Below are 26006 nucleotides of genomic sequence, written 5' to 3' on the forward strand. Positions count from 1 at the left end.
ATGACTTCCTGACACTTAAATCAGGCATGTGTCCAATGTGACTTTTTGACTATTTGCTTAAAGATCTATGATGACCATTGTCAAGAGTTTCCCTTGTCATCGTCCTATTTCAGAATACACATAAAGTTAGGTAGTGTTTGAAAGTAATGTAGCTGTAATTCTGTATCGTGTTAGGGAAAACATTAACTAGTTCGGTTCACAAATCTCTTTTTTGTCTTGTAAGATATTATATTTTTAGCGACCCATATTTATTTAGTAATAATATTTACATTTGAGTTTAATTGTATAAAACTAGCAATAGGCTGATATTTTTATAACGAATTTATTCAACAGTACAACACTTTTTTTTTAGCTTTACATGAATATTTTGCTCTTGAACTGTTGGCGAGTGTAGGGGCGTATTTAGAATTTGCGGTTGTAACACCGTAGTTGTCCTCGAACGTTAGACCTGTGCTGTCTCGCTCGTACACCTGCGTCAGCGTTCATGTAGATTCACTGGGTTAATAGTGAGCTGTGAGATGGTTTTAACTGTCTTTTAATTGTGGGAGTGTGATATTCTGCTGATGCAGACATTTTACTTTGTAACAGTGATGCTACATTCGCCAACTGTGAAATTAAATTTGATTAATGGTATTTGGTTAAAAGCTAAACCACGAAAATCTAAGATCTGTCAGTTCAGTTAAAATCCTAGCGATGTCAGCTACGAACAGCTTAAAATGTAAATACACTATGTGATCAAAAGTATCCGGACACCCCCAAAAACTTACGTTTTTCATATTAGGTACATTGTCCTGCCACTTACTGCCAGGTATTCCATATCAGCGACCTCAGTAGTCGTTAGACATCGCGAGAGAGCAGAATGGGACGCTCCACGGAACTCACGGACTTCGAACGTGCTCTGGTGATTCGGTGTCACTTGTGTCACACGTCTGTATGCTAGATTTTCACTCTCCTAAACATCCCTAGGTCCACTGTTTCCGATGTGATAGTGAAGTGGAAACGTGAATGGACACGTACAGCAAAAATGCGCACAGGCCGGCCTCGTCTGTTGACTGACAGAGACCGCCGACTGTTGAAGAGGGTCGTAATGTGTAATAGGCTGACATCTATCCAGACCATCACATAGGAATTCCAGACTACAACAGGATCCACTACAAGTACTATAACACTTAGACTGGAGGCGAGAAACTTTGATTTCATGGTTGATCGGCTGGTCATAAGCCACACATCAAGCCGGTAAATTCCAAACGACGCCTCGCTTGGTGTAAGGAGAGTAAACATTGGACTATTGAACAGTTGAAAAACGTTGTGTGGAGTGAAGAATCACGCTAGACAATGTGACGATCCGATGTCAGGGTGTGAGTATGGTGAATGCCCGGTGAAAGTCATCTGCCAGTGTGTGTAATGCCAACAGTTAAATTCGGAGGCTGTGATGTTACGGTGTGGTCATGTTTTTTATGGAGGGTGCTTGCACCCTTTGTTGTTTTGCGTGCCACTATCACAACACAGGCCTACATTGATGTTTTAAGCACCTTCGTGCTTCCTGCTGTTGAAGAACAATTCGGGGATGGTGACTGCATCTTTCAACACGATCGAGCACGTGTTCATAATGCACGTCCTGTGGCGGAGTGGTTACACGATAATAACATCTCTGTAATGGACTCTGCCTCGGGCATGGATGTGTGTGCTGTCCTTAGGTTAGTTAGGTTTAAGTAGTTCTAAGTTCTAGGGGACTGATGACATTAGAAGTTAAGTCCCATAGTGCTCAGAGCCATTTGAACCATTTTTTTGTAATAGACTGGCCTGCACAGAGTCCTGATCCGAATCCTATAGCACATCTTTGGGATGTTTTGGAACGCCGACTTCGAGCCAGACCTCACCGACCGACATCGATATCTCTCCTCACTGCAGCATTCCGTGAAGAATGGACTGCCATTCCCCAAGAAACCTTCCAGCACCTGATTGAACGTTTGCCTGCGAAAGTGGAAGCTGTCATCGAGGCTAAGAGTGGGCCAACACCATCCTGAATTCCAGCATTAACGATGGAGGGCACCACGAAGTTGTAAGTCATTTTCAGCCAAGTGTGCCGATACTTTTGATCACATAGTGTATCACATAAATAATATTGGGGGATGGTGAACCGAAGACTGCGTTATATTGCCGGAGCATTTATTCGTAGAGTATGAAACAGGTCTGCCTACAGTTAGCTTCTAGAATACTGCTGTACGATGTGGGATCTGTGCCAGGTAGGATTGACAATGAAAAGGTTCAAAGAAAGACATCTCGTTTTGTAGTATCGCGAAACAGAGGTTAGAATTTCAAGGATAAGAAACCCGAGTTCGAGTGTCAGTCATTAAAACAACGACATTTTTCGTTGCGGCAAATTCTGTTCACGAAATTTCAGTTATTCACAGATGAGGGAGGGGGAGTGGGGGTTGGGGAAATCAATGCAGAAAAAGAGCATGAATTACCACTATAACAGCGTACCGCCTGCCTGCCGCAGATGCTCTGCTCAGCGTTCGTGTATGAATGTTAAGAAAGTGTTTCGAGAACAGAATGGCTGCCGACATCGCCTGCTTCCCACCCGCCAGCAGGGAGCCACTTGCCCACTCCTTTCCGAAGAACGCCGCTTTACACTTCTATCCGACCTTATGGGGATCCCAAATGCTTGAGCTCTGTTAAAGAACGTGACGATTGAGTGTTCTGTACGTGATTTCCTTTGTGGGTGAGCTTTATTTTCCTGCAAGACTCAGAATTAACTGAGGTCGACTATTCGCCTTACCTACTACGATCCTTTCGTATTGCTTCCAGTTCTTACTGATTTGCAAACGTTACGGCTGGATATTTAATCGACGTGACTATGTTAAGTCGCACACCACTAAAACTGGACTCGAAGGTTACAGAATTGTTTTTTGTACTCACCCGTACTGTCTTACATCATTTCACATGTAGAGCAACCATCACACCAAATGAAAATTATATCCAAGTCATCCTGTCGTCTCCTACAGTCAGTTACTGATGACAATGTACTGTAAACTGCAGCTTCGTCAGTAAACATTCGCAGATGGATGAGATAACCTCCGTGTATAGAGAACAAGAGTGGTCCTATCGCAGCTCTCTGGGGCATTGCTGACAATATCCTTGTCTCTAATAAACACTCGCAGTCCAGAAAAACGGCTTGGAGTCTATTAATTAAACGCTTTCCAGTGATCTAGAAATATAAAATCTGTTCGTTGCCCTTCATCCTTGGTCACAGGATATCGCGTGAGAAAAATACAAAATAAATTTCAGCGAACGATTCTATGTAAATCTGTGCTGATGTGTGGACACATGATTTTCTCCCTCAAGGAAATTTACTTGGTGCGAACTTAGAACATACTCTGGAATTCTGCAGCAAATGCAGTCATGGACGGTGCGGCTGATCCCGGAGGAGATTCGAGTCCTCCCTCAGGCATGAGTGTGTGTGTTTGTCCTTAGTATAATTTAGGTTAAGTAGTATGTAAGCTTAGGGACTGATGACCTTAGCAGTTAAGTCCCATATGATTTCACAAACATTTTTTTCTGCAGCAGATGGATGCTAGGGATATTGGTCTGTAATTTAGCGAGTCCATTCTTTTACCCGTCTTATATACAAGAGTCAGGTGCACTTTTTTGTAGTCGCTTGGAATTTTGCGGCGGGCGAGAGACTGGCGATGAAAGGAAACTAAGAAAGCAACCATTGCCTAAGCGTACGCTCTGTAAAACCGAACTGGGCTTACATCTGGATCTCGCGACATATTTTCTTTCAATCTTTTCAGTTGCTTCTCACCGCATACAAGAGTTTGTGCGACGGTCAAACGATGATGTGTCTGTACAATCTTTCTGCGGTAAGGGGAAGTTTACTATCTTTGGCCCGAAGGAAGCATGTTCTATGAGAATTTTTTTCTCGGGATGTGCTATAGATATCAATGTAAAATTTGGTCAAAATATTTATTGATATTTTCCCTTCAAACTGGAATTTTTACGACCGGAAATGCCGAAGATCAAAGGCGGAAGTGCCGTCGAAACGAAACAAAATTTCGATGTAGACCTTCACGCGCGGTGTCACAGGTCAGCCGGCTCGTCTGAAATCAAAATTGAGTTTACGTTAGCGAAGTATATAACATTCTTTAGGAGTTGTACCTCACTTAAGTTATTTGGACAATAGGAAACAAAATGGCGGTCATTTGAAAAATAGGGTTTTTATCGATTTTTCGACCTCGTCGGCCAAGTAAATATATTTATAGTTGATGGATCGGAATAAAAGTGGCACAACTCCTAGATAACTTAGTTAGCTTCGTCGGAAATAAAGAATCGTGCCAATCGGTTCAGAGATCTGAAGTTACCATACCGCGCGATAAAAAAAATATCATTTCAAGAAAAACGCGTTTGAAGTTTTACTATATATAAATGCAATATTATGCTACTTACGTTCAATCTTCTATCCCGAGTCCGTAAACTAGTCCTTCCTCTTCCTCATAGAGGGCGTTCTGCTCGATCTGGGCCATCCTGCGCTGCTCCAGAGCCGCTTGTACGGTCGGTGACAAGCAGTTTTCGGCCGCTTGAATCCGGTGGTCGTCCGAATTCTTGCCGAATTGCGTCGATTAGAGTCCCAGAGTGACGTCCATCGTTGTCATGGTCTTGAGTATTGCTGAATACCTTTCGTTGAAGCTACTCACTGCCAGGAGAGTCGCAATCTCCACAGTCTTCGCACCAGAAGGCAAATGCTTGGGGGCTAACTTCCAAACACACGCGTTCAAACTTCCATTTGAATTTTGTGTGTTTCCTCCCCAGCACCGGTAGAATAACTCGTCCTCTGAAAAAAAAAAAAAACTGCTGCTTGAAAAAGGCCGATTTCAGGGAGGTGCATTTGTTTGTTCAACCGCGAATAACAAACATTTCCGTTTCGTATTCGGAAAAACCGTTTCAGGGGTGGATTCTAAACACTTTCATGGATCCAAAACTTTAATTTTTAAAAAAAGTCGATTTTTTGAACCAAAAGATAGTAAACCTCCCCTTAATGATTTCTTAAAAGTAGAATTTAAGGCTCGTGCTTTCCTTTCATTGAGTTCTGATTCCACATCAGACTGGACGACGAGTGACTGAACAGAAGCCGTCCATCCGCTTAGTCACTTCACGTGGATCCAGAATTCTCTGGGATTCTCTACAAGTTCTTTCGCTAGCGTACGGCGGTAGAAGTTATGTGCTTTGCGCATCGATCTTTTTATAGGCACACGAATTTTTACCAGCTTTTGGCTGTCGACGTTTATGACTTCGATTTTGAACCGAGTGTGCAACAATCTCTTGTTTCTTAGTAGTTTCCGTAATTTGTTATTATACCCCGCTGGATATTTTCCGTTCTTAATACACTTACTCGACACGCACTTCTCCGAATCACGATTTACACTCAGTTTAAACTTTGCCCACAAATCCTTTTCATCCATAATACTGGAGATAAACGATGTTCATTCGGTGTCTAAGTAGGATACTAACAACTGCCCATCTACTTTTTGCAACATAACAAATCTCGTAGCCTTCTTGATGGATTAATAACTTAAGTAACCATCGTCGCAATGACATGATCACTAATCCGTATGCCGGCCGCGGTGGTCTCGCGGTTCTAGGCGCGCAGTCCGGAACCGTGCGACTGCTACGGTCGCAGGTTCGAATCCTGCCTCGGGCATGGATGTGTGTGTTGTCCTTAGGTTAGTTAGGTTTAAGTAGTTACAAGTTCTAGGGGACTGATGACCACAGCAGTTGAGTCCCATAGTGCTCAGAGCCATTTGAACTAATCCGTATGTCGTATTGTCTATACGGTCACGTCTGTCCAGGGTCCAAAATATTTCCATTACGTGTCGAACTAGTTGTTAGAGACAATTTTCGGATAATGTGTTCAGAATTGTAAGCAGGCGATAAAAAGATTTCCGATTGGTGGCGTTGCTGCAGCGTACTGCATACGCAACTTAACGCGACTTGGTTGAGGGCATCTAAGCACAGACGTGTAGATAGGGGATTAGTGTCGCATTCTTGTCTTCCGGCTTGAGTGCGGAAAATGCGGAAACGTCCAATATGGTGACGTTATACTAAATGCGTGCAAACAGGACGAACATGTTGTTATTCTTTCTCGGCTGCCGAATGACAAACACCTGTAGACAGCCATTGGATATCTATCGAAAACCACCGATGTGAAGTTGTGAAGCAACGGGTGCCGCACCTTCATGATAAACTCACGTCCCCCCATCGCAGATGTAACGCTGTAACGCAGAAGTTGCGTCAACTCCACTGGAAGACACTCGATTACCCGCGCTATAGTTCTGATCTCTCCTCATGCGATTAACATACCTTCGGTCTCTTAAAAACTACCTGGAATGATTGACGATTCGTATCGGACGCGAATGTCCAGCATGCAGGTCGAGCTTCGTCACTTATCAGGACACTGTGTTTTACCTTACGGGTATCTTCAAATTGGTTCGTCTGTGGGGTGATTGTCTCCACGCTCACGGCAATTTTGCCTAATTAACATATCGGTTTCGGACTGTACGGCTTTCGAACGGAAGCTTTCTGATCTTGCCTTATACTTCGCAAGGCCGACTGTCGACACCACCCTCGCTCAATCCACTGACGTTCCTGTCTATGCTCGGTAAGTTATAGAAGCCTCCAGCTAATATTGCATGTTTGGGGTATTTCTGCGCTAATGAGAAGAGCCTTTTTTGAATGACCCTACAACTGTTTCGGTGGAATGAGGTGGTTGGGGAAAAAAATTGATAATTAAGTGGAGTTCACCTACGTAGGTCATTCGAGTCTAGATTGCTTCGCAGTCAGACTTAATTTCAACCTCGATGGGTATAATGATTTTCTCTGCTGCAATGAACAGTCCCCTTCCCATGACATATAACATGCCGTTCCGGTATACAGTCCATTCCTCGTTAAATATATCCCATCTTTCTACTTAGGGTTTCATCCAGTTCTCGCTTCGGAGTGTGATTTGAGCGTGACAACTTTCCTGGAAGGTGGTTAAATCGGGAACTTTGTTATGGAAGCTCGACAATTTGCTGCTAGAACTTTGACATTTGAACTGTCTTTACGTACGTCTGCAGGTTTTCGTGGCCGTTGTCACTGAAGGTAAAATCTTTTGGGTTGAAAGGCTGCGTCATATTTCTTCTATGCGATCGACGTTTCAACCCTTTGGTGGGATCTCCTTCAGGATTTTGTGGTGTCCTCGGTTGACTGAACACTGTCAGAGACCAGTGACACATTCTCTTATAAAAGAAAGTTGTCCTGTGCTTATGCTGGAGAAGTGGATTGACTGTTTAAAACTATTGTGACTATCATTGGTAGCCCATCGTCATTGGATAGAAAATTATTTCTCCCACTCTTATGCTATAGAACAGTTACTAGTTAAAATGCTTCCTGCTAGTATTGGTGGGCCACCGTCTTTGGATAGAAGCGAAGCGGACAGAGGAAGAGAGGGGAAATGTTCATAAAAAATAATATTGTGCATAGAAGTGGCTACCTGGACGTTGTTTGTATTGTTTGCTCACTGCAGTCGCGTAGCTACTTGCTTGACAGCGAGGAGCCACGAAGCCGGAAGGCCATAGCTGTATTCTCTATTGAAGTCACATACATTCTCAGAAATTTCAATCGCTTCTCGGATTTTTCTTCTATAAGTGTTGATTTCCTTAACCGGCACACGTACGTTATTGAAATCAATGTCAAGGCCACAGTCCTCTTTGTGTTCCGGTGCCGTAGATTTCACACTTCGTTTAGCCGCGTGTAGCATTCGTGTTCTTCGATACGTTGTTTAACAGTCCTTACCTTTCGTCTACATACATTTCACCATAGCCACACGTCATTACATTGACGCCTGCTGTGTGGAGGTAATGGGATGCCATCTTAGGCAATGTATAACACTTAAAACACTTGATAATGGCACTTTGAAGCCGATATCATAATTGTGAAAGTGGAAATGTAACACTGTAAATAAACAACAGTCTAATGGCGGTATTGACTTTAAAGAAATATATTATGACTATGGCCCCGCATTATGAAAAAATTAGTAATGGGATGCATCCGTTTTGCATCAGGAAAAATCTTTTATTTTGTTTTGTCTGGAGAAAAAGGTCTGAACACCAATAACTCGTAGAAATTCTATTAGGCGACCACTGACCCCAGAAACAAACGATAACTTAACATAATGAAAAGGCGATGCCTCGCCATTCCTGTTAGTGCAATCAATATTTCGCTTAAAAACCCTGTCTGTGTACTAACTATCATAGCGATCGGTCTTCATCTCTTCTTTAAGAAAGCCAACTAAGACACCAAGTTCTTGACATCGCTGATACGGAAGGGCACGTGAAGAAAGAATATTGAGCACTGCTGCTTCTGGACTTTCTATACACACTGTGTCCTAGAAAGTTGCCGTAACTTGTATACACCAAGACTCCAGGGAGCAGGAGACAGATCTCACTCTCATCCTCCAAGGTAAGGCTGATTTTGGTGTGCATACTATTTAAGAAATTGTGAAACTGTGTAGCTCTTCTTCGATGTGTGGCCATTTTGTGTCATCCTCATAGCGGAATCAGCAGGAAGGCTTTAAAGAAGCTCTACGTAATGCCCGTTGCTCAAAATATTCCATAAGAATGTCAGCTGCTACTTACGACAAGGGTGACCGTCACACTGTTCATAAAGTTCTCCTCTATATTGGAAATAGCTCTATCATAAACATAATGCAGCTAAGTCAAAAACGTATGGAGTAACTTTCTTTATTATGACGTTGCCTAACAACCCAGAATATTTTACCTACAGTGTCTTCAGTTTGTTCGCTATCTGGTTTTGCTCTCTACGTAATGTACTGCAGCCACTTCCCATAGCTGGTCACTTACGGTAGCGTGCGAGTACCCTACAAGCTTCGCTTTGTCCGACGTTCTTTCCCAGTCCTAAAATCTACCCATAGTCAAACGGGCTATTTCAGTGCATTTCCCCACTTGCCGTGTCGCTGTTAGGATGATTCCTCATACGTCTATGCTCCGTTTATGTACTTTCCTTGCTGTCTGAGATGCCTACAGCCTACAACGCCGCCGGGTTGCACTGTCTCGCGGTGGGCAGCGATCATCATGATTTGACTCGTAGGTGTGTGTAAGCGTGCTCGCTTGTGTGTGTGTGTGTTTGTGTGTGTGTGTGTGTGTGTGTGTGTGTGTGTGTGTGTGTGTGACATATTTTCTGGATTTCACTAGTAAGAATCTGAGAAACAAGTAAGAGTATGAGAAAGTTTACTTTTAAACACTGATAGAAGTCAAATACTGTCATAGGTTTACACGTAGCTCCACATACGACCATTTGTGGAAGAATTTTTGAGGCGTATCAGCTGATAGTGTACCAGTGCTGGATTGCGTCAGCGAAGCGCACTGAAGCGACAGGCAGTCCCACAGGGCAACTCTCTTGCTCTGACAAGAGCGGTGCGACCTGTTTAGAAACGCAACCGGACCGGTCCCCCGTTGCTGCTATCACGTCGTCAAGGAGATAACGTTAGGAACAGTGTTCACAGCAGCGAACGTGCACCACAATTCTGCTACCTTTTCTCGATTCACATTGTAATAACAACTGCGAGGGCTACGTTAGATATTTATTCTTTTTTTCCGTATTAACAAGCTAAATTGAAGAAAAAATAAAATGTTAGTCAGCCACTTAAATAATGCTCCAGTCACTTTGGAACTGTCGATGGTGTTAAATTAGGTAGTCTCATGTTCCATGCATCATTTGCACGATAAATCGTAATGATGTGAAACAATTCATGTTACCTCCACACCGCAAATTAATTTGTAAATATGGCAACACACTGAATATTTGTGAGTTTTTTTAAATATACCAACCACCTCTTACACATTACAGTAATAGAAATTCTTCTACAGAATACGGGAAATTGTCAAGGAGAAAATTTTGCAGTTCTTTTTATATTTTTCTATGCAGTCTGTCAGTTTTTTTTTTGTCACTGGGTAAGTTACCAAACATTTTAGTTGCTGCACTAGAAACCCATTTTCGTGCTAAATAAAATCGTAAGGTGGACTAATGAATATCATTATTCCTTCTTGTATTGTATTTATCTAAATCATTGTTCCTTTTGAACTGTAGTGGATAACCACGGCAACAAACTTTATGAGGGAATAAATATGCTGTGAAGCAGTAGTCAGAATGCCAAACTCCTTAACCAGATGTCTTCAAGATGATCGTGAGTGAACACCACATGTTGTTCTTACAGCACGATTTGGGTAATGAGGACTTCCTTTCTTAAAGATGAGCTACCCCACAACATTATTCCATGCGACATTACTGAATGAAAATTGGTGAAAAAATGTCAGCTTACTGATTTGTCTCTCCCCAAGATTTCCAATCATTTTAAGTACAAATGTGACTGAAGTAAGTTGTTTTAGGAGTTCTAAAATATAATTTTTTTCCAGTTTAAATTCTCGCTAGTACGGACACCAAAATTTTTTAAAGTTTCCACAATATTTATTATTTCCTCGCTATATAGTACACCTAACAATCGTGTAGTACCCCTAGACATGCAGTCATCTTAAGACTGAGAGTGAGGCTATTTGCAGAAAACCACTCAATGATACTTTTATGAACATTGTTTCAATTTATTCTGTTTCTGTATGGATGCTTGGAATGATTACCATACTAGCGTCATCAGAAAAAAGGACTAATTCTGCTCATCGTATATTAGATGGAAGATCGTTTAGGCACATGAGGAAAAATACTGGACCTGAGATTGAGCCTAGGGGAACCCCATACATGATTTCACCCCAATAAGAATAATGTCCGTGGACTGCGTTGGATGAATTACTGAATATAACTTAATACATTGTTTTGATTAGACATGACAATATCGATTGTTTGGCTATACCATCAGTCCGATAAAACTTCAGTTTATCTAGGAGAATACTGTGATTCACTCAGTGAGATGCCTTCGATAGGTCGGAGAAACTACCAACCAGTAATGTTGTATTGTTTAATGTTTGTAAAATTTGATGAGTGAACATTTAATTGGCATTCTCAGTAGAGCAACTCTTTTGAAATCCAAACTGTGACTTGCTGAGGATGTTATTGTTGCTCAGGTGAGATATTACTCTAGAATACACCACCTTCTCAAAAATTCTGGAAAATGATGTCAGCAGTGAAAAAGATTAATAGACATTGACATCTTTCCTGCCACCTTTATTACGAAGGGGTTTGATAACGGCATATTTCACTGTAGTCGAATGTTATTCGTATGAGTTAATTTTTATCGTGTATGAAAATGCTAGGAAAAGTCGTAGTTCGTCTTAGTACGACTCACTTGTCTGTTATTAAAAGAAGTTTATAATCTCATATTACACTTGCATTCATTTTCAAATATTTCCCTTCAGCCGATCCTCACTGTCTAAAGGGAAAGTATAACTTCCAACGCACTGTCACGCCATGCATTAATGCGTAGACAGCTAGCTGGAGTTGGGAAAGACAACAAAATTCTCATTTGGCGAAGTAGCCTAAAGCAAATGATATGGCACTTAGCTTAGCAGTGATTTATTTCAGAGCCACACATTCCAGAACTTTGTATTCCTGCAGTGTCCAGACGTCGTGAAGCTGAGTACCCGTTGCAAAGCAAGATACAATTGTAGGGCCTAAGCGAACTTTTTGTGGGCAGATTAGGAACTGCTTTCATTTGCAAAATTGTAATATAATTCAGTACATGCATTTTTCTAACACGGCACAGTTTCAGTGCGAAACAGTTAGCCGTTGTGTGTGATTATTTCATGAGGAAGCCAGTCTGCATATTAATGGTAACCATTCTTTGCATTTAACATCATTTACAAATATCAATTCAGTTCAGATATGAAAAGAAATGTCGTGTGGCTAGAGCCTCCCGTCTGGTAGACCAGTCGCTGGTGCAAGTCTTTTGAGTTAACGCCACTTCGGCGACTTGCACTTCGATAGGGATGAGATGATGAAGACAAGATAACACCTGAGCGGAGAAAATCCCCGACCCAGCCGGGAATCGAACCCGGGCACGGCATTCCGTAGCGCTGACCACTCTGCTATCGAGACGGCTAATTCAGTTCAGATTAATTAGTACCACACACATTTACATAGTTAAAGATCATGTACAACAGTAGAGCAGCAAAGGCTATTTCGCATCAGAGTAAATGGGCGACAGTGTAATCGGAATTTTTGAGCACTTGCTGTCACATCGCTAGCGAGATGTTTTGTCGCACACAGTTTACGGTTACGCCGTTTAAGCGTAAAAATTTCAACATTCCCTCAGTTTGGTACTTCCACTGACTCTAATCAACATTAAGTGCCTTGCTCTGGATGTAGCTTATCCGAAAAGACTTGTGGACTCCCTTCCTCGCATTATTGGGGCCATTATCGAGGGTACAAGCGGTACTGCACGGCATTAGTCTGATATCTCTTGGGGGTGGTTAATGATTCAAATGGCTCTAAGCACTATGGGACTTGACATCTCAGGTCATCAGTCCCGTAGACTTAGAACTACTTAAACCTATCTAACCTAAGGACATCACACACATCCATGCCCCAGGCAGGATTCGAACCTGCGACCGTAGCAGCAGCGCGGTTCCGGACTGAAGCGCCTAGAACCGCTCGGCCACAACGGCCGGTGTTAATCTATGGTTCGGCATGTTTATTGCACTTCTAATTTTATCTTCAGCTACAGCCGTTAAGAGCAGAAACAGCACTGTATGAACTATAAATGACACCCCGCTTGTATCTAGAGCGAGTTTGTACGCTATGGCTATCACGGCTTTTGGAAGTTACCTTGTTATGGAAGATTCGCGGATTCTCTCGAAGCTGTATTCATCTCTATTAAGTTCCCCTAGTGCATCTAAAAATACCAGTAAAATGTAGAGTTGTAGGTAACAGGAGCAGTTAAATACCTGGTCATGGCAGATGTTAAAATTCGATTTCTGGTAAGCAGTGACTGAATTGTAGTCTCACGTAGATGCATAAATTTTACTTCCACTTGAAATCATTACACGATGTGCGAAGACGACTTCAGATTGGTTGGATTCTTGACTAGAGCACGCTCTTTGAAAATATGTATAAATAAAGTACGGGAACGAAAAGTTGTGTATAGCTTGTGCAAAGTCAAGACAATAGCTGTAAAAGTCGAAGGTCACGCACGGAAGGCATCAGTTACGAAGTAAGTGAGGCATGTCTGAATCCTACAGACCAAGTTATTCAATCTGTGCATACAGCACACAATCAAGGAAACAAAAGAGAGCTTTGGAAATGCACTTAAAGTTCAGAGCGAAGAAATCTCGGTAAAAACTTAATGACTCGTCGGTGACATTTTATCAGAGGAGGTAAAATACTTGGGAGATCTGAGCTGATTTATTATAAATGGTTACTAAGAGCTTACGATTGTAAATCAAGGTGGGTCTGTTTACGAAATAACTTTTCTGCTGTCAGTAAGTAATCTTGATTACTAGCAGAAAACTTACTTCACAAATTTGGAAGATAACATGAACGGATTTTACAGTGTATTGAAAAGAGATTATAAAACCAACATTCAGAAAATTAAACACAAGGTTGAAGGAATGTAATGTAATTAATTGTTTGTTTGTATTTTCTGCTAACAGTCACTTTTGCTTTACGTTTAATTTAACATGGCCCAACACGTTTCGCGAAAGTTCTGCCCAACTTCACGCGGTTGTGCGTACAGAAAATTGTAACTTACAAAAATAAATATTCTTAAACTAGATTAGCATAGAACTTTTGGTTTACTGCTCGCTACCGGAGAGAAGACATCACTGGTCATTAATTTCCGGCCAAACACTGCCCTCCCCCTCCTCCCTTCAACTATCTCAACGGCTCCCCGAGTAGCGAAAATAAACAAAAGTTAACAGCAAGAAACAATTTTCTGGGAAGGGAAAATTAATAATACTTTGAAATTCTTTTCTCATAATATTTTCCTGGAGAGTAGCTTTACGTGAAAGTGAAACGAGGACAGTAAAGCATATAGCAGGCAAAAAGATAACAGAAGTTTTTGAAAAGCAATGATCTAGAATCGAGGAACACTGAATAGGATAGACTGATTGGTTAATTTGGTAATGGACGGAATTGCGTGTTGGGTTGACAGAGAGAGAGAGGGGGGAGGGGGGGAGGAAGTGGAAGGAGGAAAATTATAGAGACAAACGCGTGACTACGCTAAGCAGGGTCGAGTGGGTTAGCGATAGAATGATATCTGTAGAAGAAGTGGACTGATACGGATATGAGCGAATAATCAAGTGGACAAGTTTAGTAGAAAAGACGGAAAACGGGAAATGAATGAGGGATATTAGGATTGTGTTAACAGTGTCACAGAAACACTGGGCGTTGTTGGAAAGGACAATAGCTGGAATGTGCTGAGAGGGAAGTTATTGCCGAATCACACGTAAGGTTTCAATCTCATATTGAATGCTGAGTGGTTTTCGGGGTACTTTGTTCTAGGTACGTGGGGCTGAAATGGAGCAACAGATGGAGAAAGGATTAGTTTTATGTATAGGTACAGCGAGTATGTATCGGACCTTGCACTGCAGTTGTGGAATAATGAACATTATCTGATTTTCCAGGAGACTTATTGAGAACACAAGCGAGTTCAATATGGATGAAGAAGATAGAGCGTGTGAAAATCTAAATGTATATTCGGCCGCATTCATAATAACTGAAGGAATGAAGTTCTGAGGTGATCAGACAAACCAGTGTTTTACATACGACATGTAGTAACTTAAGGGCACACACGTATCTTATTAATTCATTAACGTCTACTTTTGGAGTTTTCTCATTAGTGTCGTGTTGAGAATTAAATCATAGTTATTGCGATTCGGCAGAGCTAATGACTGGACTAGCTTTTGTCTCATTTTAGATGAAAATATTTCTCTGAATTTTCGAATTGCATGTAAGGCAAGAGACAGATCGTTGTTGTCAATTTATATGCTCCAAGTTTATAGTGAGATCTTTTACTGTTTTTCTAATAAGATTAAAGGTAGAATCAAAAAGTACGGTAGGATGGTTTCACGAACATGGCCAAGTATTTGCCTGTGAAGCAGCAGCTGTTTGCATTAAAAATACGATCAGCTACATTAGACAGTTCCTGAAAAGGATTTGTAACAATTATACTTTTGTAATTTGACATCAAACTAGTTTGATCGGATTGCCAACTGTAGTTAACGGCAAGTCTTCAACGTATGTTATGCTCCAGTCAAATGTAAGATCATTCCATATAATGTGAGACTGGGAAAGCAGATACTATTTCCTACTTTTCATATGAGACAGAAATTAACAGAATATCTTTGCACTAATTCGTTAATGGAACGCTGTCGCTGACTGGACCTGAAACATGATACAAATGTTTAAGCTTCCTTGTTAAAATTATCAAATTCTCTACTGGTTGAATTAATTCTGTAAATGATTACAGTGTAGGAGTCCATGATACTGAATGATAACTGCGTATAAATGTCTATTTAAATACAAGCGTTTTGGGCGACATTATCACGTCTCCATATGCGCACGTAATGGTACAAAGCATGAAGCGTTAAGTGACTTACGAAATGGAACTATGGAGGACAAGCTTATACCGTAATTAGTGTCTTCCAGAGTAACAAGCAAGACTGACGCAGAAGAAGCCAAAAATTGTCAGCCATGTGACTTTCTTACCTGTTCCCAGAAAAGTGTGTGAAGTTATTTCACTCATTTTGATTACAGAACACTGCAGGTGTTTTCGTGAATTACACTTCAGGAAATACTGCTTCCAGCCACAAATTTTTTGAAATGGTCTTATTGTACCGTTACTAGTTTCGGACATGAGCCCCTCACCAGAAGGTAGCTGTGACTTCTTTACAAGTTTTACGTTCGTGTCCTAAACCAAAATAAGTTTTTTCGTGACTATATGGTTTACAAAGGTTTTTAATTTGCATCCTGAAATGTAACAAACTTTTTGTGGTTAAATAGTTTTATTCTTATATATACTCCGTTCATTGTACAAAGTCCTCCTTTATGTATTAAAAGACAGATGTTTGATTTGCTCTTACGATATATGAACTGAACTAAATATATGTTGCCGGATACATTTGTTTTCATCGCTTGCTTGCTTGATGTGCCGAAGAATTTGATATGTGTATATATATGGCACACTTCTGGAGATGCATAGTGACTTCTTCATGTTTCATGTTTCGTGGTCTGTGGGGAAACCGGAACAGAAGGGAATCGAAGCATTTGAGATGAGATGCTACAGACGAATGTTGAAAAGTAGGTGGACTGATAATGTAAGGAATGAGCAGGTTCTGCACAGAGGAAAGGAATTTGTGGAAAACACTGACAAGGAGAAGGGCCATCTGTTAAGACATGAGGGAATGACTTCCATGGTACTAGAGGGAGCTGTAGAGCGCAAAAACTGTAGAGAAAGGCAGAGGTTGGAATACATCCAGCAAATAACTGAGGATGTAGGTTCTAAGTGCTCCTGTGAGATGAAGAGTTTAGCACAGAAGAGGAATTCGTGACGCGCCGCTGCAAACCATTCAGAAGCCTGATAACTGAAAATAAGAAAAAATTAAAAAAAATTCTTCGTAGTTCTGATAGTTCTATACAGTTATACATTCAATTATTTAGGTTTGATAGATGCAGCTAATGGCCAATGAAGAATTTTATTTCTGTCAAACTGCAGTCACATAAATGCTTTAGCTTTAATAACAAATTTTATGAACAGGAGGATGGTCATGCAATGGGCAGTTGCCCGGATAGCCTGCTAGACAACGTTTACGTAATTCATTTACAAACATCCCTTTCGAATGCCTGTACAACAATCAAGAAGAAGTATCACATATTACCGTCGCTATGCGGATGACACACCTATCTTATTTGATGGATCAGCAGAAGAAATTGATCAGTTTGCAAAAGAGTTCAACAAACTCTACCAAAATATAATATTTGCTGTTGAGCATGAAACTGATAATGGCATAAATTTCTTGGAATTAAAAATTACTAAATACAATCGTAAACACAAAATTAAAATCTACAGGAAACTCACTGTAACAGATGAAGCAGTCAAAAGCTCATTATGTCACCCCAAGGAACACACAATGGCATATTACACGGCAATGCTCAACAGCATGGAAATAATTCCTGCAGATAAACTACAAGAACTGAAAACAATCAAACTAATATCCCACAATAATGGTCACAGCAGAATTAAAAACAAATACAGTAACAAAGACAGCTCAAAGTCCAACCAAACAGTACTTAAGCACAAATAGCTCCTCAAAACTCTACCAAACATGTGTACATACTACTCACTGGCAAAATGCCGTATCAGATTGAAAACTTATTCTGTACCAAAAACAACAAACTTACTTTCTCCACAAACAATAAAATGAAAGACAAAATTGTTCACAACTTATAATTTTAAAACTGAAGTTCACCACTGATATGGCAGTTACAAATTAAATTGTTACATGCGCCCCAACTTTTACATTGGCAGATGTTCGATGCTGCGAAAACGTGACTGCTCTCAGGCTCAACAACCTAAATAAGTCAATTTTCGCTACTCACTTGGTCCAAAACGCGGACACAGAGATAAGCATCGAAGAAAATTCAGAGATGTCCGACGGTCATTCAATAATTAAAGAGACAAATAGCACTGGGGATAAAACTGTTAGTAAGGCAAGTTTGGTACTTTTATGGCTTTAAGTTGGTATCACTGGGATCAGCCCTGATTAGCTGATGTATCAACATTGTTTTGTTTATATCTTCAAAAATGCATTTGAAGGTGGCGAGTCCGCTTGAAACGTCCACATTAGATGAACAACGTTCTGTTATTCGTTTTTTTAATTGCTGAAGGCGAGAAACCACTGAATATATGCTGTAGAAAGTATAAAGTTTATGGTGAAGGTTGTATGAATAGTGCAAATTTTTACAAGTGGGTAGAGCAGATCAAAACTTGTTGCGACTCAGTGACTGACGGAAAGCGTTCTGGCCGACCAGTTGTAGTTTCAACTCCCTCATCTGAGAGTCGAATTGATGACTTATTCGTGCCGACCACCGTGTGACTGTGGAAATGATAGTTGATAAGGTTCAAGTTAGTACTGGTACAGTTCATAACAATATCTGTAACAGGACGAAGTACCGTAAAACATGTGCAAGATGGGTCCCAAAGGAGTTGACGCGGCTACACAAAGAAACAAGGTTGAGAGTGTGCACAGAGCTAAAGGAACATTATGAAAGAGAAGGTGAGCACTTCCTCAACAAAATTTTAACTTGTGATGAAACCTGGGTTCACTATCATCAGCCATAATTAAAAAGACAAAGCATGGAGTGGAGGCACAGCAACTCACTTGTCAAGATAAAATTAAAAACCGAAGCATCAGCAGGAAAAGTCATCTTGACGGTGTTTTGGCATGCTGAACGTCCAGTATGTTGTGATTATCCCGAACAACAGCGTACAATGAACAGCCAATACTACTCGGATTTGCTTTTAAACAAGGTGAAACCAACCACGAGAAAGAGACGTCGTGGAACTCAAAGGAGAGGTGTGATTCTCCAGCGAGACAACGCACGTCCTCATATTGCTCAAATAACCCGTGAAATCATGACAAAATGGGCTGCAAAGTACTTTAAAACATCAAGATAAAGAGTTCTTTGCAGCCGGAATAAAAAAAAAAACTACATAAAAGTGCATGAAAGTTCAATTGGATTACGTTGAAAAGTAGAAAAAATATTGTTTTGTAAAAATAAACGCTTTCTTATCCAGACCAATTTGTCTCTTTAATTATTGAATGACTTTCGTACATTGCACTAAAAAAGAGTACAGATGAAGTTGTTAGAGGAATTATAAGTATACAGCCACATTCACAATAAATCTGACGGCATACTGAATGAGCAACTTGAATTAAATAACCAAATGTAAGTTCAAAATTTCATACAATACCTATAACTTGAAATGAGAGAAATAATAATTAATTTGATAGAGATAAATTTCTTCATTGTTCATTACCAACATCTTTCGAACCTAAATAATTAATTGTACAGCTGTATAAAATTAGCTGCACTATGAAGAAGTGCCTTTGGAATAACTACAGAATTTTGCCAAATCTGTTAACACATCAGGTTCTTTGGCACATCAGACGAGCTGCCGATGTAAAGAAATGTAATCGCCATGTTGTACTCAGTTCAGCTCATTGACCAGCATGGACCGTAAAAGAAAATCAAATCACTGTCTTATAATATGTGAAGGAGGACTTTTCAGGAAGTAAGTACAATTACTAGGATATATAAGTGTAAAACGATGTAATCACAAGAAATCTGTTGTATTTCTGGACGCCAATGAAAACCCTTTGCAAAACATTCAATCACATTTTTTTAATATATATTTTAGGGCACAAACGTAAAGCTTACAAACAACTCAACGCTACCGTCTGGCGATGGGCTCAGGCCCGAAAATGTTACTGGTACAATAAAATCCTAAAAACTAGTCGCTGGTTGCAGTATTTCCTACACTCTATGTCTGTGACTGTTATTTTCTATCATGCGAAGTAAATATAAGGCCTACGAAATGGCGTCGTAATGTTTATGTTCGCAAAAGTTACGTGAATCTTTTTATTTTGTTTTAAAAGAAATATAACACCAAGAGAGAACTTTTTTTAGGCAGCGAAGTCTTGTAATTCGTCTCGGAGATACTGGGGGTGAAGCAGATCTCGAGGCCAATTTTCTCCTGTAAATTAACCATCAATCACAGGACGTAAAGTCGCCACCCCGCAGACGAGTCTGACTGCTGAGCTAACAAGAAATTTTTCAAACGCTCGGAAAAGTATTAGGACCTCTCTGCAGGTAGGCGCGGGCTTGCCATGGCCAGAGGGTGGTTGTTGGGTGGGTGGGGCAGGTAGCGACTCGCGCCTCGCGCCAGGACAAAGGAACAGGAACGAAACGAAACGAAACGTCCGCTCTGCGCCGGCCTTACCTGCGAATGCCTCTCGCCGACTTCTCTAGCAACAAAACGCCGCTGTGTTTTCTGTAGTTCGGAGGTTCAGCTAATGGCTTGTAGTGGAGAATGAAACCGAGTAATTATTCACCGCTGGCAGCCCGTTTCGCAAGAGCACCATTAACACGTCAGGCGGCCGCAAAGCAGGTGCATTTGCGCACAGGAAACTCTTTAAGACTCTACCCGCTACGCATTGAAAGAGCAGAAAATCACTGTTAATATTATGGCTAATACCTGTACATTCAACTACAGAAGTAGCACAGTCAGGACTGCTCGTCGTGTACTCATACATAGGGTACCGGCATGGATGAGGAGGGGTGGGGGCAGGCGGGGGGGGGGGGGGGGAGCGAGATGAGATGGTTGATTGATTTGGGGGAGGGGACCGAAGAGCGAGGTCATGGCTCCAATCGGATTGATGAAGGATGGGGAAGAAAGTCTGGCTTGCCCATTCATGGGAACCATCGCGGCATTTGCCGGAAGCGATTTAGGGAAACCACGAAAAACCTAAATCAGGATGCCCAGACGCGAGTGTGAACCGTCGTGCTTCCGAATACGAGTCCAGTGTGCTAACCACTGCGCTACCTTGCTCGGTGGTTGCTTGGAGGTCGGGGTGAGATGCTTGTAGTTTTTACTAGGTTTGTCGAGCTTTATTCTACGTAGGTTTGCTGCTGCTGTTTTGCGTTCCTGCAGTCGATTAGTGGGTCAAATGGTTCAAATGGCTCTCAGCACTATGGGACTTAACATCTAAGATCATCAGTCCCCTAAACTTAGAACTACCTAAACCTACCTAACCTAAGGACGTCACACACATCCATGCCTCAGGCAGGATTCGAACCTGCGACCGTAGTGGACACGCGGTTCCAGATTGAAGCTCCTAGAACCGCACATCCACACCGGCTGGCGCGATTAGTGAACGGCTTGATTTTCACTTCCTACAAGTTTGCCGAACACTAATACTTATTATGTAGATTCCGCTAACTTTCGGCTGGCGTCTCTTACCCAACCCATTCCACCGTCGTGCAGACACGTCACTCAGGCTTGTAAGTAGTCAGCACCCTGTGAGGAAGCGATGGAGATATATATAATGACTAGTGAAAAGGGCAAGAGACTGTTGGCGACAGACGGTTATAAATTCTGTTTCCGTAAGTGTCTCGTCGATGGCGTTCATAGATACAAGTGTGCGAGCAGAACATGTAAGCGTTTTGTGGAATTCTTAAAATTGCGCAGGCGGTTCACAGTTAGGCCATTACCACGAAAGGTTTGACTCTGGCGTATTAAACCATCAGAGAGTCAGGGTAATATAGTAAGGGGAAGGCCGAAAAAAATTGTGTGAGCGACCCTCCAAACTGATACGCCTCGTGTTAGCTAATGGTGCTATTGACACTCTCACAACTCAGGATTTGGTTCGAATAAAGAAATATCTTAGTGCCACTCGATTACGCAAGCTTACGAAGTTTGTAAGTAACTTACCAGAGGTACACGAAGCACAAACAGAGTAGAAAATATTTTAATTAGTGTACGACTTTGAAATGAATATTGTCGGTTTCTCACGCAATAGCAATGTGATTTTTCTGCAAGAGTCGAGAACTTTATTTATGGGTGTGATCGTCAAGAGTTGCCCTAAGCTGTCCCACCACCTAATTAATGGGATAAATGCGAAAACTATTCACCGTTGGTCTTTTTATGCTTCCAAACAAAAGACTGAAACATATAAGGGAGCTTTGTTCTTAATTGCAAGTAACACCAATCCGAACAGTTTTAATGAGAAAATATATATATATATATATATATATAAATATAAAAAAATTATTTATTATGTAAATTGAACGGATGATAATGGGGAAGAAATGGCCTTAAATATTTTTCTTATTTACTCTTTCAGTACGAACTTTGTTGTAGAACCCCTTTTTTTTACGTGTGGTAATAAAAATTCATTTAGACAGAATTAAGCACATTTAAAATTACGTGAACTTTAGCAACCCTCTCATGCTGATAAATTCAAACTAACTGATTAATAACATTTATGACTTTGAAAATGATTTAAATTAAATTTTTTACGTATTTCGGACTTGGCACACATTTTCTAAATTCAGTGGTTTTTTAAATATTTACTGAATTCTTTCCCGGCGTTAGCTATGGAACACAAGACTGTCTGTTAGCATAAAATGGTTAAATAAACCCAAGCCGACCTGAACGTTTAATTATCATTGACAAAACACACTTCACTATACGTTTAAGTTATTTGCTTCAGAAGTTGAAAGAACCAACAGATTAACAACTTCAATGTTAATTATCCGCCTATGAATGCACAAATGTAAAACCAGTAATAAATTCAGTCATCCTCAGGATCGCTGTAAAAGAAAAATATTTAGTAATTCACTGCTAATTTTACCTGTTCCCGATTTACGGATTTGGTTAATTTTATAGCGGAACAATTTTTTAAATGTGCCGCCGCTGCAAATCGTTCGGTCGCGGCACCGTCCAGCAACACCAACGATAATAGCTAAAAGTGCTGAAAATTCTTTAAGGAAATATTATAGATGACATGGGCAAGCTAATTTACATTAGTAATACACAATGTATTTAGACCATAACAATAATTAAAATTACACACCTTTATAATTTCTCCTCTAATGGCGGCTAAAGATAGATACAGCCTAAAGAAGTCTACTCATTCATATAATGCTACGTCACAGGTTCCTCTCTCTCTCAGCTCTCGAGGAAGACGACATTATGTAGTGCTTTTTACAATATTGCTGATAATGAATATCTCTTTGTAATCTTACAACATTATTTTCCTCTGTGGCTATATTTTACATTTTTTCATCGCAGATATTAACATATTTCGTAATTACATTATGAGTATAGAAATATTACAATAATAACTAACGTCCCTTCCACAAAATTAAATATTATTTTTTGTTAAACAATTACAGTACATACGAATTGCTTTTTTGTTGGTATGAACTGTACGTAGTGTTCTCATTACCGTACACGTTCCTAACAGGCGTGCCACAGTTGTTGTTATGCATTTGCAAATGTGCACGCTCGAGTTCATCAATTCTGTGTGTCATTTCATTTTATTAATATTGTGTGTGCTGCCACGGAACGTTACACAGTACATACGTTGGCCTTGAAACGGCAGTTTACCAGACAGTTACTTACATTTGGCCCATAAAGAGCTGCAGATTTCATCTTGGACACACTTGGTGGGAAAAGATTCCACCATTGGGATTACCAAATAATTTTAAATCAAAGGAATCTGCAACTGGGAGACTTCTGAAAATTTCGTTTGGACTGCCTCTTCTGCCCTCTGACCAAATTGAAGACTGCCTCGTCGAAGACCAAATGTTTCACAAACCTAACAACGAACGTCTGGATTACTCTCGATTATTTATTTCTTACTTATACTATAGCTGATAGCGACTTTCTATCCATTACACGGACCGACTTTAGTAATAGTTCTGAACGGACTATCTACTGATGTGAGGCATTCAACTCTAAGCTGAACACTCAATTTTGCTCTTCTCGTCCCAACATACTCCTTCTATTAGAGATATTAAAGAATGTGCAAACCGAACCTGAAGTTAAAATGAGAAGCGGGAGGAAAACTACTTCCGAAAAATTGTGGGACAAACAAAACTATTTAAAAGAACAAATGGAAAAGCTGTATAATTCAACCATTACATAGCATGAATACCTTCAAAACATCTACTACAAGTTTCTCCCACCTACAAAATTTTATTACTTACGCTTGACAATCGCAGCTTTGCATGAACAGTACAGTATCTTATGAAAATATGATAAATCCAACCATTAACGATATTTACTGCATGTAGTCTGTGTAAAGTGGGAGGGTAAATGTTTTGGCGCTGTTGACAGCTTACAAGAATCAAAACGTATGCTATGGAAAAATAAGATGGCAATTAAAGGGAATCAATACGTTCACTGTCACATAAATACTGTGGCAGTTACTGGGCTCAAGATGTCCATCTGTGAATCAATTTGGGGTCAGCTGCAAGATCGATCAAAATCATAGTCTTGGGAATTAGCAGAAGAAATGCTCATTATTTATTTGCAACCACGTTCATCATTAGGAAGAACACAGTAGATAGAAATGGCTGTGAGCACTATGGGACTTAACATCTATGGTCATCAGTCCCCAAGAACTTAGAACTACTTAAACCTAACTATAACCTAAGGACAGCACACAACACCCAGTGATCACGAGGCAGAGAAAATCTCTGACCCCGCCGGGAATCGAACCCGGGAACCCGTGCGCGGGAAGCGAGAACGCTACCACACGACCACGAGCTGCGGACTAGTAGATAGAAAACGGTGTCAGTCTTAGGTGGGAATTTGTTTATTTGCTAGATTTTTTTTCTTTTAACTGTTACATCTATCCCTAGGGCGGCTCAGTGGTTCATTGCCGAAGTGTCGGACTACGGACCCAAAATCCTGGTGTTCGGGTCTCGCTTAAACAAAGAATTTTTTTCTGACACTTCACTCACCTCTGTAAATGTTTGCTAATATGAAAATGATTAATAGCGCCGACGTTTGGAGTCAGCGTTACACTGTAGGTTCCCCTATAATCGATGGTTAAAATTAGGGCATTCATCTCTTATAGGACCCTGCTTAGTGAAACAGTGTAGTGGTCAAACCAACCTTCAGGTTGATGATAGTTGTATCTTCAGATCGCTCAGAACAAAAGCTTGAGAAGTTACCAGAAGAAACACACATCCCCTATAGTTCTTCATTTGTGGCCCCTTTGCTGTGCAGTTATTCAAGGTATTTGAATCCATCTTCGCAACAATTACTAACTGCGTATTTATTTTACCATACGCGTTCCATTTTATTCGTCTAAGCCATCGTCACTGGTTGAAATTTTGTCTGATATCCACTTACACCTGGAAGTGAGGTTTGCATGCATATTTTTCAGGTCTTCTTGCGTTTATCACTTAGGGTTTTGACCTAACTTCACTTCGGCTTGCAGCATTACACATTTCTTGAAATAAAACGTCATTTAGTCGTGTCTTACGTCATTAAATGGGTAGCGCTGCAAACCGAAGTGAAATTACGTGACAAACAACATCGTCAAACGCAAGAATAACCTAAAAATTAGCACGCAGACGACAGTTTTAGGAGTAAGTGGGAATCACACGAAACTATAACCAATGACGATGTTTTAAAGGAATGAAACGAAAAGCGTATGGTAAATGAAATAAGTAGTTTGTAGTAGCTCCAAAATGAAGTGCAGGTGTCTTACATAGCTCATGTCTTCATTCAAGAAAGGATAGCGAAACTGACTGAAAATGAAAGCTATGAAAAGTGACTAAGAGACGAACACTTCGGACAAATGCTTGTATATTGGAAATGAGATTAACTACAGTATTACTCGTGTTTCGTACTTCAGATGCATTTTCCTTACCAATCGTATGTATTTCACCTAGGTAACTTGGGCATCTTCAACAGTTTTTGCTTCTTCTATCTTCTACGTGTGTCCACTGACGGTGAAGCTATGGTATATACCGCTACAGGTCTCCCGTGTAGTGTGTTACGCTGCGATGTGTGTAACCTTCCACAAGGTTAACGAGGTATAAATTTCTCATAACGGCGCTCATAAATGACAGCCTTCACTCAACGTTTGCGGGAAGCGTGGAGACGTAAACCACAGAACATCGACACTGATCTAAGAAGTCTATAACGGAATAATAACTCCACTCAGTGATTAAGAACATAGGCCAAGTACATAAAATCTTTTGCATTGAAATTGGCTTTTTCCCGTCGATTTTACTGTGATGAATAATATTTGTTAAAAAGCCATATCTCCTACCATTAATTTTAAAACTAACACTCAATAATTAAAATGAATTTTTATCAGTTTTAATTACACATATTTCATTTTGGTAGGAGTGGTGGAACTACTTAGTATATATCATAACAACTGCGACAAGCTCTTGGCCGGCCGCGGTGGCCGTGC

General features: G+C 40.6%; 1 long non-coding RNA gene across 1 annotated transcript in view; it reads left to right on the top strand.

Moving 5' to 3' along the window:
- Nucleotides 1-26006, top strand: part of LOC124711388 — a 159547-nt gene that overhangs the window by 82193 nt on the left and 51348 nt on the right. The gene's annotated exons all lie outside the window — the stretch shown is intronic.

This window comes from Schistocerca piceifrons, chromosome 8, assembly GCF_021461385.2.
Source record: "Schistocerca piceifrons isolate TAMUIC-IGC-003096 chromosome 8, iqSchPice1.1, whole genome shotgun sequence".
Lineage (NCBI taxonomy): Eukaryota > Metazoa > Arthropoda > Insecta > Orthoptera > Acrididae > Schistocerca > Schistocerca piceifrons.